Source organism: Papaver somniferum, chromosome 7, assembly GCF_003573695.1.
Source record: "Papaver somniferum cultivar HN1 chromosome 7, ASM357369v1, whole genome shotgun sequence".
In the NCBI taxonomy this organism is placed as follows: Eukaryota; Viridiplantae; Streptophyta; class Magnoliopsida; order Ranunculales; family Papaveraceae; genus Papaver; species Papaver somniferum.
The window spans coordinates 173,483,828-173,499,259 of record NC_039364.1 but is presented as its reverse complement, the minus strand read 5'-3'; the positions used below and the strand labels follow the sequence as shown (position 1 = coordinate 173,499,259).

The 15,432-nt window shown below is 36.8% G+C and overlaps 1 long non-coding RNA gene across 1 annotated transcript; it reads left to right on the top strand.

Annotated features, from left to right (window-relative positions):
- Positions 1-2,735: 2,735 nt before the first annotated feature.
- On the top strand, positions 2,736-6,560 carry LOC113299074. The gene is made up of 2 exons (XR_003334584.1): positions 2,736-2,773; positions 4,183-6,560. It is a non-coding gene; the product is annotated as an uncharacterized LOC113299074 (long non-coding RNA).
- Positions 6,561-15,432: the final 8,872 nt, after the last annotated feature.

Here is a 15,432-nt window from a genome sequence, read left to right as displayed (position 1 = left end):
ACGAGACTCAAATTTGGAACATGGTGCTGACTACTTTGGGTCTAGGGAATGTGTAAGCTGGTGATGCTGGCCTAACTGTATTGTTGTTGGCCTAACTGAATAGATGCAGAATGAATGACTTTGAATAGATGAATGCTAGGTTGTGCAGGGAAGCAAAGAAATGGCCTGAAATTATGGCCGGGATACAGCCAAAAATAGGGAAACTCTGCCTGAATTTTACCCCAGGCGAGTTAACTCAGCTGACTCACCGATCCAGGAGTTTAGACTTGGGCTCTGATATGTGGGCTTGACTTTTGGGTTCCTTCGGAAGCAACTGTCGGCTTATGCAGTTTGGAAAAGGAGAAAGTATATAAAGGAAGGGATCTCTCTATTCTATCTCAACTTCTACTTTGGTTCTAGGGTTATAACATGATAGGTTTTATCTTCCTTCTTGTTATGAACTCCGTGAATATGAGTATCTAGTTTTTAGCATTGGTTAAGGAATAAGTTGGATTTCCAAACATGGGTTGTGTTCAATAAAGTAGTTTTGTCTCCATACTTTGTCGTTTATGATTCATCGTTAATATTGTTATATGATTTGAATGCTTGTTTGGTCAAGTCTAGAATCGATTGACTTGGTTTTCATCTCTATTGCTAGATTAGAGTTTATTATACGCAAAAGTGATAAATTTCTGATTGCAAGTAGCATATTGTGAATATTGTTTGTAGTGATGCATCCTAGTAGTCACATGTGAATCATAACCTTTGTTAAATTGGATTAGTGCTTTTACACGTTCGATTGCTTTGATTGGCCTGATTTCATAGAACTTAATGCATCTAGGGAATTAAACTTGATTAGTGCTTTTACACGTTAGGTTGTTCTTTTAGATAAAACTCATACTCGCATCTTTTAACGTGTTTGTTGATGACAAGAGGAAATTAGCGGGATATTCTTGCGATCAAGGTATCCTAGGGCCTTTGATAAAAGTTGAGATTAAATATCAATTCTAATTATTGTTTCAAATACATGTTTGTGAATGAAAACCAATCCTTGACCAATATCATAATCTTATTGATTTTGCTTTATTTATTTGTTTTGCTTTTATTTTATTTTAGTATATAAAAATCAAAAAACCCCTCATTGTTACTTATAGGAAACCGAAACAACTTGACAACCTAAGACCTCTCTGTGGGAACGATCCTTTCTTGCCCTTGCTATATTTTATATTTTGAGTAGTGAGAAAGTAATTTATTTTTGACGCATACGACAACAATCAAATTTTGGCGCCGCTGCCGGGGAGGCAGCGGTTGTAACTTGTTTTTGGTTTCTTATTTTCTTGTTTATAGTTTTGTTTTATTTTCTGGTTTTTAACCTTGTTTTGAGAATCGTGTTTCAGCTACTTATTTCTCATGGGTGTAGCATATTGGAACAATGGATACGGTTTCCAACAATCTCAACAACATGACAACTTCCAACAATTCCAGGGGTATAATCAAAACCAATTCATTGGTTATGACCAATATTCCATGGATCCTTATGGTTTTCCTCAACAACCTTATGGCGGGTATGTGTGTGAACAACCACAAGGATGGGAGGATTCTTATGCTCGTGAACAAAAAGTCTCTGACTTTCTAGACAAAGTTTCCAACTTTTTACAAGAAGAGTTTCAAAAAGCTAAAGAGACTACAGACGAGCAACTCCAAGAACTTCGTGAAGGTATTGCTAACTTACTAAGAGATATTGATCAATACAAAGAAGAAAGGTATGAAGAAGAACTTTGTTTTCAAAAAAATAACTATTCTAATGTGCCTATGGTTTGTGATGAATATTTGATTGATGCTAATGTTGAAAAGGGCCAACCTTTGGGGTCTTTCATTGATAATCGGGTAGCTACCTCAACTCTTGATTTTAATAATGATCATTCACCTATTCAAAAGGATGAGATTGAGATTAGCAACACTAAATTCAGCGAGAACCAATCTTATGTTAACTATGAAAGTGATGATGATTATGAAGATACATCGCTTGAACCAACTCATGGTGACATTTCACAAAGGTGTACAACGGAATCTTTTTGGGATCAAAATGAAGACGAAGAGGAATATGTTGACACTTGTGTAGATTACTCAAGCATTGATCTTTATAATGATCAAGAGGAATATGTTGAGAATGTGACCGATCTAACCAATATCGTGGAAGACCCAATTGATCTTGCAAAGGATGGTAAGGATGATGTTAATGCCGAGATTTTGGTTAAGGCAAAGACGAACGAAGAATACTTGCAAGTTTTGATAGAGGACCACGATGTGCAAGAGGTAAGTAATGCACTTGAATTTTCTAAGGATGAAGATGATACTGTAATACACAAGTTGCAAGGTTTGTCTAACCCGTTGCATATTATTTCTTCTCCTTTACCTCTTATTGGTTTGAATGTATGGGCTTCGAGAATATTGTTGAATGACTTTGTTTCTCGATTTCCGCCATTAGAGATACTTGATTCTCATACTATGCAGGTTTTGGAACAAGAAACCATAAAAGTTCCTGATTTTTATGTTCTTTATACACTTCCAAGTGTAGAAAAGACTAAGTGTGGGGGAAACTTCTATCGGTTAATAGCTTCATTTATGTTTTATCGTACTAATATTTGTGTGAAGCTAGTATCTCCAAAACAGGTTCTATGCGAGGATCCCCAACTTTTCAGATTGTTGGTATATGGGGAGTGAATCTTGCAAGAAGATAGTCGGGCTGACGGCTTTAAACCAAGCGCTTAGTGGGAGGCAACCCACCGATTTTGTATGTTTACCTTTATCTTTTTATTTTAAGTATTTTTATCTTTGTTTTTGCATATTATTTGCGTAATTTCTCACCTTGAACTTTACTTTGAATGACTAAATTTACATTGAGGACAATATAAAGTTTAAGTGTGGGGAAGCATTTATATGTTTGTATAGTTTGTTTGATGCCTTTAGTAGTAAAAAAAAAATGCTTTACAAACTCCAAAACATAGAAATATGTGCCTTTAGGATGACACTACCAATATTTGTGGATGAAACCGTTTTGGTTGCGGGAGTTGAGGAACCCATTAACTACAAGGGACAAAATGATTCAAGTGTTAGAAATAATTTGAAAGTTGTTACCATATCTCGGAATATCACCATATCACTTTCTGTTTTTACTTTTGCAAACTTTATGTTATATCTATGTAATTTGGTGGGTCACTAACATCGAATTGTTATTGCTGTTAGGATGAAATAGTGTGATTGAGTTACTACAAAAAAAAAAAAAGTGACCAAACGGAATAAATTTGATACTTGGATAAAGCAATATATGTATGTTCTCCCAGTCTCCGTCGCCTAAGCAAGCGTGGAGTGCAGGATCCAATGGAACTATCATGTAATCTACTGACAAGAAACATGCGCTTGTATCCACAAGATCCAATCATGATGTCATTGAAAAAAAAACAAAAAAAAACAAAGAAAAAGAAAAAAAAATGGTTATGGTGCAATAAAATCGACTCATGGTTCCCTTGTATTTGCCAGTGAGTCGATCTAGATTTAAGATTATTGATTGATGGTTCCCTTGTATATGTCAGTGTGTTGATATTAGAATTCAGACCAGTAGCTCAATCTGATAGGATTCATAGGTTCATCATTGGCAGCGACCTTCAGACAGATATGGGAAACACCGATCACTTAGTCAACATCGCAACCATCTATATCTATTTCCATCTTCTTTATCTATTCATATGTGATTGTGGTTTGTTAGCTTCCGAGATTGTGGCTTGTTCGATTTTCTTAACAAAGCTTAATTTATATATATTAATTTGTATTCATAACAAGGTACCTCCTCTTGCAACCATTTTGGATTCGTTCATAGATTTGTCACAGGTAGCTGGAGTTGGAAATATAGGTTTTGTAGGTAGATCTCTTGTAAACCTTCACGAGACTATAACTCGTCCACTAGGGACACTTAGGGGTTCAAAGGACTGTTATTCATGCTAAGAGTAATTATATCCTCGGCAACATGGAGTTGTTTGTATGTTTTAGAATTATTTTATTTGATTTGCTCGAGGACTAGCAAAGTTTAAGTATGGGGGAATTTGATAGGTGTCTAAAACACCTTGATATTTATCTATTGTTTATGCTTTCTTTGCTAATTTTTCTTGTAAAATATGTATCTTATGTTTTCTTTTGAGTGTTTAGGTACTTTGGAGTCATTTGAAACAAAAGAAGAAGAAACGTCGCTTAAAAGGAAAAAAGATGCAAATGCTGCTGGAGGCGAACTATTTCTCATTATTTGCTTCTAATTCTTCATCTCTGGCTGAAAAGTATGTCAGCTTTAGTGATGCAAATTCATTGTCTGAAAAGCATGACAGTTTTAGTGATGTATAGAAATTAAAGGAAAGAAGTGGATATGAGAAACAAAAGACAGCTGCTGCGGTGAAAGAATTCAAAGAGGAGCAAAAAAACGCCATGCCAATAAACTGGAGACCAAGGACGTTGGTGGCAGGGAACCAGGAGATGATGCCAATTCTCGACAACTACGAACTCGTAGCTCATGCCAATTGAGTCACGAGCTAGGTGGATTGCTAGTTTGAAGGCAGTCATGGGCTTAGTGGAGAGGGCTCACTTGTACCAGCTGAAGTAGAAAGGTTGTGTCTATTCTAGACCACAAATTCTGAGTGGAGTTCACATCATGGGCACTACACATGTGTTGGTAGAGAAAATGCAAGAGAAATGAAACTTAGGTTTCGATAGAAACCAATATTGTAACCAGAAAAGGAGATCTAGTTCTTCTTCATTGCAAGGTGAGATGCTGCAATTTTCTTCTTGCAACCAGACAGGGATCGAGATGGGTATTCGCCAGGAATCAAGAGCTATACTTGGAACGAATAAGAAGACTGAAAAAGTGGCCGGGTCTGCTGGTGTTTTGGGGTGGATTTGAGTTGCATTTTAACTCGAAATTTCAACTGAAATTGGATTGTCATTGTTGTTATTCGAGTAAGGAATGGAAGAGATACAGAGACAAGAGCTTCAGTGGTGGCTATGGACTGAAATCAACAAGGAAAAGCTGGTTCGAATGTACAGCCTGGGTGAACATTGGAGCAAGGGAAAGTGCTTGAACAAAGAAGGTTAAAGCTCAGATTGTAGGTTGAAATAGGTTTGATTCGGAGCTGATTTTGCTTGCAAGAATTGGGTATAAGCTGAATTCGTTAATGAAGAACTTAGAAAGAAGCAGTAGATTTGAGATCTGAAGATGGTGATAAGAAGATGGAGTTGTTTCTGTCAATCGAGTCTGAGCTGGTGATGATTGTATTGCTAGGAAGATGGGGACGATGTAAGTAAATAATTGGAGCTAAGATGAGGAACGCAATTGGTGGTGCTGTAGCTTTGAGAAAAAATGCAGAGAAGGTTATAATGCGACCAGATGAAGTTCTTGTAAGATGCAGTAATGGGTGTTTTGAAGTTGTGAAGCTACAAAAGACCGGAGTAAGTTATGGCTCAAGAATGGGGATGAGATGCTGCTGTAGGAGTGAATGGGTTCAGCTGGATTGTTCAGCTGAGAATGAATTAAGAGCTTGGATGCACTGTTGTTGCTGCCATAGGTTGAATTGAAGTGCAGCTGATGATTTTTGGTGGCAAGAGTATTATCTGTAGCTGAGGTGAATTGCAGTGGCAATGAAGCTGTGCAGAAGTTATATTATGATGTCGCAGAGACTGGTAGTTTTGCAAGAGTTGTAGCTGAGGAGGAGTACTTGAATGTGTAGGATTGAGTGATACTGGGAATGGAAAATTGGCTATTAATTGGTGCTGCAATGAATTAAAGGGAATGAAGGAGCCGGAGTTATTGAGCTGAACTGCTGGTGGTGTTGTATGTTGAGGCAATGAACTGGAACTGTTGGTTGCCAAAGCTGTGACTGAGCTACAGTTGCAGGAAAGAACAAGATGAATGTATGTTGCTGGTAATTTAGGTGTCAAGAGTTATGGGAAGTAAAGCTGATTGTACTGAGATAGTGAAAACAGTGAAGGAATGGAATTGATGTTGACGAGACTCAAATTTGGAACATGGTGCTGATTACTTTGGGTCTAAGGAATGTGTAAGCTGGTGATGCTGGCTTAACGGTATTGTTGTTGACCTAACTGAATAGATGCTGAATGAATGACTTTGAATAGATGAATACTAGGTTGTGCATGGAAGCAAAGAAATGGCCTGAAATTATGGCCGGGATACAGCCAAAAATAGGGAAACTCTGCCTGAATTTTACCCCAGGCGAGTTAACTCAGCTGACTCACCGATCCAGGAGTTTAGACTTGGGCTCTGATATGTGGGCTTGACTTTTGGGTTGCTTCGGAAGCAACTGTCGGCTTATGCAGTTTGGAAAAGGAGAAAGTATATAAAGGAAGGGATCTATCTATTCTATCTCAACTTCTACTTTGGTTATAGGGTTACAACATGATAGGTTTTATCTTCCTCCTTGTTATGAACTCCATGAATATGAGTACCTAGTTTTTGTCATTGGTTAAGGAATAAGTTGGACTTCCAAACATGGGTTGTGTTCAATAAAGTAGTTTTGTCTCCATACTTTGTCGTTTATGATTCATCGTTAATATTGTTATATGATTTGAATGCTTGTTAGATCGAGTCTAAAATTGATTGAGTTGGTTTTCATCTCTATTGCTAGATTAGAGTGTATTATACGCAAAAGTGATAAATTTCTGATTGCAAGTAGCATATTGTGAATATTGTTTGTAGTGATGCATCCTAGTAGTCAGATGTGAATCATAACCTTTGTTTAATTGGATTAGTGCTTTTACACGTTCGATTGCTTTGATTGGCCTGATTTCATAGAACTTAATGCATCTAGGGAATTTAACTTGATTAGTGCTTTTACACGTTAGGTTGTTCTTTTAGATAAAACTCACACTCGCATCTTTTAATGTGTTTGTTGATGACAAGAGGAAATTAGCGGGATATTCTTGCGATCAAGGTATCCTAGGGCCTTTGATAAAAGTTGATATTAAATATCAATTCTAATTATTTTTCAAATACATGTTTGTGAATGAAAACCAATCCTTGACCAATATCATAATCTTATTGATTTTGCTTTATTTATTTTTTTTGCTTTTATTTTATTTTAGTATATAAAAATCAGAAAACCCCTCATTGTTATTTATAGGAAACCGAAACAACTTGACAACCTAAGACCTCTCCGTGGGAACGATCCTTTCTTGCCCTTGCTATATTTTATATTTTGAGTAGTGAGAAAGTAATCTATTTTTGACGCATACGACAGCGATCAAGTTACACCTTTTGTAAACCTTCACGAGACTAAAACTCGTCCACTAGGGACACCTATGGGTTCAAAGGCCTGTTATTCATGCTAAGAGTAACCGTATCCTCAGCGACACGGAGTTGTATGTATGTTTTAGAATTGTTTTGCTTTGTTTTGGTTTGCTCGAGGACTAGCAAAGTCTAAGTGTGGGGGAGTTTGATAGGTGACGAAAACACCTTTATATTTATCTATTGTTTATGCTTGCTTTGCTACTTTTCGGATGAATTATGTATCTTATGTTTGATTTTGAGTATTTTTGGTGTTTTGGAGTCATTAAAGCAAAAAGAAGTGGAACTCGCTCAAATCTTGGATTTCTTCTCATCTTGTTGAAGAGAACGAAAAGACGAAGCCAACGACGAAGGAATGATGTCTCTCCGACGTCATACCAGAAAGTTATGAGAAAAAGCAACGATGAAGCTTGTCAGTTTCGTTGAAATGACCGTACAACAAGAGATATGCTGAGATTGCTCAGGTGCCCCTTATCCAATTGCTGGGCGTTTATAGTAATTTTGTGTATTACATACCCCTAAGCCAGATCAGGAATATCATTCTTCATTACAGTCCAGTTACATTACAGAACTGAGAGAGAGAGAAATGGCGGCTTCGTTAATGTTCACATAAATTCAGGGAGGAGCTAGATGCTGGGATGATTAAGGAAAGATGGATTCGATCTATACGAAGAAGAATCTGAGTCTGCTGTTAATAAAAGTTGTTAATGGAAATTGGTTCTTGAGATAAGGAAGAGAAGAAGATCTAAATGAATATGTGATGTTCTAGGTTTACAGGTTAGGGTTTTGTTGGGAAGATGATGAAGAATTGAGGGTCTGCTGTCGAAATGACGAGATTGAGCAGAATCAGAAGATGGGTTAAACTCGAATTCGAGTTTGGAATGATTGTTGTTGTTGGTTAAGGGATGAACAGAATTTGAGATTCAGAGTTTGACAAGGGAATCAGAGAGATGAGTTTTGATTCGTACAGAAGTTTGATGGAGTACCTGAGCTAAGAAGAACCAGGGTTTGAGTTGAGCAGTTATTGAAGCTGAGATGGTTAAGTCCCTGCAGGAGTGTTGTTCTTGCAACATCTGGTGTTGCTGCTGCAATCGAGAGACAGTTGCTAGTGGGGTTGAGCTGAATACAGGGTTTGAATGAGTGTGAGCCTGAGGCAGTGATGAGTGCAGCTGTAGGCGGAGATGGTTCTGGTGCTGTGATCTGGGTTCGAAGCAAATGAGATGATTTAGAATTGGTGATTGTTGCGGCAGGAATTGAGATGAGTTGCTGCCAGAAAAGGCTAGAAATGAATTTGTGCTTCACTATAGGTTCAGGTTCTTGAACACAAGGAGAAGCACTGATATGGTTGTTGTTGCCGTAGAGTCGTGTCTCTGGTGGTGATAAGCAATGGAATGGGTTCTATTGTGTTGTACTTGCGAAGAAATGATGTTGTTGTATCTGTGTTGTTGGTTTAGCTGGAGCTACAGGGGAGTAACTGGTGCAGGTGTATGCAGTAACAGATGGGGGTTCGAGCTTATGGAATTGCAGCCAGTGGAGTTGCAGTTGAGTTATGACGTGTAGGGAAGATAAGGGATGTGCAGTTCTGAAGTGCGGATGTCATCCATGGTCACCATGGTTGTGGCAGTAGAGGCAGGATGTTGTATTGCAGCGGCAGCTGAGTGCCTGAGAATTGAGCGAGAACTGCATATGTTTGAATGGTTGTTTCAGATGGCTAGGCCATAGAAATCTGGCGATGTTACACAGTGAAGTGATGAAATGTGAATCAATGCAGGGTGATGCTGAAATGAGTAGGTTGTGTGTGCCGTCGACAAAGGAAGAAGGTTCAGTACAGATTTGCGGTGTTAAGCTGAGTTGCAGAGATTGTGGTCTGGGACTGAAATGAGTTTGTTGTGTAGAAAAAGGTTATTGCCACTGAGGTCTGGTGCTAGTGGAAGAGCACATCACGACTCAAAACTGTTGCAGTCGATTTGGCTGGAGACTCGAGGCACGGAATGGTTGAAGTGTGTAGTAACTGGTGTAGATGGAATTGGTACTGCAGATTAGGGATGGCATTGAGTATGAGATGCAGTCTGGCACTGATATGTTGCAGTTGTGAGCTTGAGCAGGTGTTTGAAGTCGCAGAAGAGATTGCAGACGATTGCAATGTCTGGGCAGTGATGGTTTTGTTGCAGTTATGCAATTGCAGAAACAATGGGATTGTAATGCAGAGATGGTTTGGAGTTTGGGTGAGAAACTGTTGCTGCGAATTCGATCTGCAGTTACAGAGCTGAAGGACATGGTGCTACGGGCAAGTGAGCTGTGACTGGAACTCAGTATTAAAGGTGATGATGTGATGCTGCTGCCATGGATTAGGTGGTACAATAAGCTGCAGTTGTTGCATGTCTATGTGTTTAGAGGTGGTGCTGCTGCTTTGCAACCAAAAATGCAGAAACTGTGCAGAAACGAAGCGAGAATGGTCAGCTGGTGGTACTAGTTCCTATTGATGGATTTGCGAACCGAAAGTGGGGATTGTAAAGCTTCAGTCAATCATGAAGGGGGTATGAGTCAGATGCAAGAGTTGGCCGCAGGAAGTATGAGCTACGAGTCACGCTTTTGGGCACGTTTTTGCAAGATTAGAATTTGGCTTAAGTGGTTCTTTGGTGAATGTATAAACTGTGGAGAAGGAGAGTTGAGTTGCTGTAATTGTATGGCTCCGTGGTGGCAGTTTCAGATAACTCAGGTGGCCAGAGACATTTTCCGGTGCTGGATTTCGGCAACGGTGACCGGAAACCGGAGATGACGTCAGCAATCCGACGGCCCAGTTTTGCACCCAGAATTTCCAGAGGAGATGTTTTAACTCATGGGATCGGTGGACCACGTGGAGATGGGTTTTGAGAAGACTTGACTTACTTTTGTAAAGAGTATACTTTTGGGAATTGAAGAAACATATAAATAGAAAATCTTTCTCTAAACCTAGATATCTCCATTAGGGAGACTTCTACTTTCTTTCTAGGGTTTCCCATGATAGATTCTTCTAAACTCTTTGTGATGATTTCCAAAAACCCAAGTAGTTGATTTTGTTATTGGTTAAAGATGTAGTTGGATTTTGAAAACAAGTTATGGATTTTATGAATTAGTTTTCTCTCAATATTATCGTTTGATTTCTACTGTGTATAATGATTGCATGATTGACGTATTGCAATATGATTGAATGTTTGTTTGGTTGAGTCTAGAATTGATTGAACATGCATCCATATCTATAGCTATTTTAGGGTTTATCATCGAGCGATAACCTTGAATACGAGTAGCATGATATGATTACGGTTTGTAGTGATACACTCTTGTAATCATATGTAGGAATTGACCTTTGTCCGAATTGTCATGCGCAATGTATGACAATTGCATTGATTAGCCTATTTTTTAAACTTAATGCTCCTAGGAATTGAACTTAATTAGCGCAAGGCGTTAGGTTATTCTTTAGGTAGAATTCACATGCGCAGCTCTAGTGTGTGTGTTGATGACTTAGGAAATTTACGGAGAATTCTTGCAATACGGTATTCTAAGGATTTTGATGATATCGAGATTAAATACGAATTATATTCATATGTTCAGAAACTTGTTTACGATTGAAGATGAAACCTTTATCCAATATTTTCACATCCTTGTTTTGCGTGTTTGCTTTGCTTTTATTTTAGTTTACATTATATAAAAATCAGAAAAATCTCCATTGTTATTTATAGGAAACCGAAACATATTGACAACCTAGTCCTCTATGTGGGAACGATCCTTTCTTGCCCTTGCTTCATAATATATTTTAAGTAGTAAGAAAGTGTAATTATTTTTGACGCCTACGACAGCGATCAACAGTATATGGAATTGTCCTGCACATTTCACCAATGAATCCATATTAGGTTAACGGAGTTTACAAATCCTGGTCAAACACTACTTATTCAATAATTAAAGCATATCAAGAAGTTAAAACGTGAATAAACGTCTCAACAACAATTATAAACGATACCAGATATTCCCATCCCGCAAGTATTCTGGAACTTCAGGCAGCAATGAGAAAACCACATATACAGATTACTCTTTTCATATTGGTCAAGAAGTACGACAATTTCTATTAATTCTAATATCTGATACTTCGGAATAAGAGTAGAGTATCTCCATTCATAGTTATTTTGCCTTACCTGTGTATCTCTTACACAACCCAAAAAACCACCTTGAGCTGGTAAATGAAGTTCTCTCTGTACACCTACTATGCAATATCATGGATGTGTCAAATCCAAAACTTGTGGGAAACTCCTTAGAACTCAAAAGACTATCATGAAAACTCACTGAGTATAATTATAATAAACACATTTGTAAGATTCAATAACTACTTATGGAAAAGTGAAACAAAATTAAAGCACCAAAGATAATTACTTGATGTAATTGCTTGAGAAGTCATATTATGGAAAAACATAAAATCATCCATTTTCTGCCATCAAACAGGAAACACACCACTAGCAAGATAATTTTTATGCATATATATATATATATATATATATTCTCGCATCACACCCGTTCTGCGCATATATAGATTTACCTGTTTCCATCACAAGTTCCTTAAAACTGCAAATGCACAGGTGAGAGCATGATTCGTATAAGCACCAGTCCAACATGAATTGTGAAGGATGACCAAGTTTCATAGTTGGATGAGCAATTGAAGGATTGCGCTCCCCTTAACTACACCAACACTTTCCAAATTACCGTGATTCAATAAATTTTCTAACAGAATTAAAGTAAATAACAGAAAGGATGGAAATGAAAAGAACAATTTCTATTAGATATCGTTATACCATCCTTATAAAGCCAAGATATACAATTTGCACTATCAATGTTATTGCACTCACCAATGGTCTCAAATAAAAAAGTAAAGTATCAAAAACAGACAACACCACTGCTCAAAATAGTAATACTTGCAGGCTAAGATGTTGGATGGATTAACTCAGCTAAAATCATAACAAACATGATTAATTCCAAATGGAGAGATCATGGAAACAGAAATAAAGAGACCAAAATCGAATGAGAGAGATTTTATTAGTTAACTATATATGCATTACCGTTTTACAATTATTTTGAAAAAGGAAATCAATAACAAAATTAAAACATGCATCCACACAAATCAAATTAGATATCTTAATCCTAAACAATAACTTGAAAAGAAAAAGAACAAAGAACACGATTCTAGGGATCAGAAACCATACTTACCACGACATGGACTGAGCAGAACAATGAACAACAAAAAATCAGTAATCCTTTTATTACAATATCAATAACATACCACTAAAAGTTGAAGAAAACAAACAACGATCAATCTTCCATCAATCAATCCTGTTGAATCGATCTTCTCTAAATCGAAGAATCTAAGAATAAACAATCAAAAAAACCCTTTGCTGCAAATGCAACAATCATCATCGAATCAAGTATAAAACGAAGAAATCAAGCTAGGGTTTTGTAAATCTCATCTGAAAATAACCTTCTTATTGTTATTCCATTAATCAATCCACAAAGAGATGCGGAGAACGGAAGGTAGAAGAAAGATCCATCTGCACATAGAATCTCTAATTCAGTAAAAAAGGAAGTCTAATACTCCTTGCAAGTTTGCGTTTTGCTTGATCAAACATTATGATGTGGTTTTAGGGTTTTAGTTTTCTTCATTTTTTCTTTTCGGCTTCATAATGGACTTTTATGGGTTTTTTTTTTTTGTTCCGGGAAAGGCTGTTTTTCCCTTTTGTGTCGTTTTTTTAACCGAAACTGTTATTTAGTGTTACATTAATAGAATTTGAGGAAAAGTGGAATGGAGAATTTTCAAGGGGCGGGGACGCTCACCCAAGGGTGGGTATTCTCACCGCGCGACGTGGAGGCTTATATGACTTAGGGGTTTAAAGGGTTAGATAACATGTTTGTGACTGAAAATGAAATCCTTAACCAATATCTGTCTTTGTTCGATTTGATTATTTTTCTTTATTTGCTTTTATATTAGTTTATTTTATAAAAATCAGAAAATCCCCAGATTGTTATTATAGGAAACCGAAACAACTTGACAACCTTAGTCCTCTCTGTGGAACGATCCTTTCTTGCCCTTGCTTCATTATATATTTTGAGTAGTAAGAAAGTGTAATTATTTTTGAAGCCTATGACAGCGATCATAAGATCCTTTCAGTTTGTCCTTTATTTGCTCGAACCTTTGTCATTGTGTGACAAAAAGGGGGAGATATATATGGAGTAAACAAATGATTTTTTATCACTAAGGAAAGGACAATTGTGCTTAAACGTTATATGTAACGAAAGAGTAAATAATTGACTAAGGGGGAGAAACATATCATACTGTTGTATAGTATTTCTTACTACAAAGGGGGAATAACAAAGATGTTCGGATTGAATATTTACCTAGCTTACCTTTAGGGGGAGTAAAAGCCTTTGTTATTCAAATGTCAGCAGTGGCTGAATGAATACATGCAGGTTATTATGTTGTTGAAACTTGGAATAAAGCGTATGTAAACTGAATTCTTTTGTAATTTGTTTATCCATATGTAATAAGAGTTTCGTCACTAAAATTGACAAAGGGGGAGATTGTTAGAGCATAGCTCGGTTGAACTCACCAAGCATTGGTATGTCAAGTTTGGTTGTCATATTTTAATATCAAAACTCATCTAGAGTCGCTTGATTAAATACTAGAGTCAACTTCGTTTAGGTTAGACTAGAAAGTCTAGGAATGTTGAGACATACAAGTATTACTCCAAAGACCTGGATAATGTGAAAAAGTAGCGAACTACAGCGACGACATCATCCTTCCACTTGAGGTTAGTAATATTGACTTGAACTGTTTCATTCCTAACGTATCTTTCAAGTCGTGTTATATTGAAAATATAACTACGATGCTGTATATACTGTACATATTGTATAATACTCTAGTGATGTGACATGATCATAATAGTATGATGATAGTATTAGGGAATTATTCTACGAAATATAACGTTTATCTTTTGAACTTCGTAGATATGACGTCGACATAATCTTGTATATATTGTTATAATTATGTGAATGGGTTATGGTGAAGATTTCATCCTAGGAAACAATGTTTTACATTTGTTTAAAGGAAGTACATTCATGAACTTGTTTCGTGAATCAAAAGGGAAATCATTAGGCTTATTGGTCCGGCTATTCATTGTAAATCTTTGGATGACCAATATGTGTGAGATGGTATAATCAATCTTGACTTATGTTATGTATCTTGGTATAATTAATAACAATGCCTAACTTATGATTTGGTATGACTAGTTTTTATTAATTGGTATAACCGATCTTAAATAATCACCATGTGATGGTATGATCGATCCTAGTAATTGGTGTGACCGGTCACGAGTGTTGTGTAACCGATCCTTGTAATTGGTAACCGGTCCTGGTAACTTGTATGACCGATCAAAAGTAATACCATGTATAGATGGAACCGATCCTTGTAACTGGTGTAACCGATCATAGTGACTGGTGTGACAGAAAACAAGTGTTTCCATATGTAGGTATAACCGATCCTAGTGATTGGTAGAACCGATTGAACCCATGTATGTGATTTGGTATTTGATCAATCAAATAGTAGTCTTGGAATATAGGTGAACCAATTCTAAACTTGTTTGGAAGTGTGGTATAACCAATTCCAAGAATGCAAAATAGGAATTTGCAATGAAAAGATGTCAACATATTTTGAATACGAGCAGTAACTCTTATCGTTTATTGTTCAAAGATATTCCTTACTACTCAAGGTGATCATGTTCCGAAATAAATTAAGAATCTTTTAATTAAGGTTTTTGATTTTATATACATTAGTTACCAGCAATTAATGTGTACTTCAATAAGATAAAAATTAGTAATGTATATTTATCAGTTTGAGATTTTCTATTGAGAGATTTCGGAAATATTGGACAAGCATTTTGGAATTATGAACACCGAATTTTGCCATTCATTACATATCTTAAGAATATTTTCGGTTTTGGAAATTCCTTGGTGTCCAAACATCCTTGGTCTGTAAATGCATAAGTTTGCATTTCAAGCAAACTATCCTAAGATCCAGGCAAACTTTATTTCTTTTT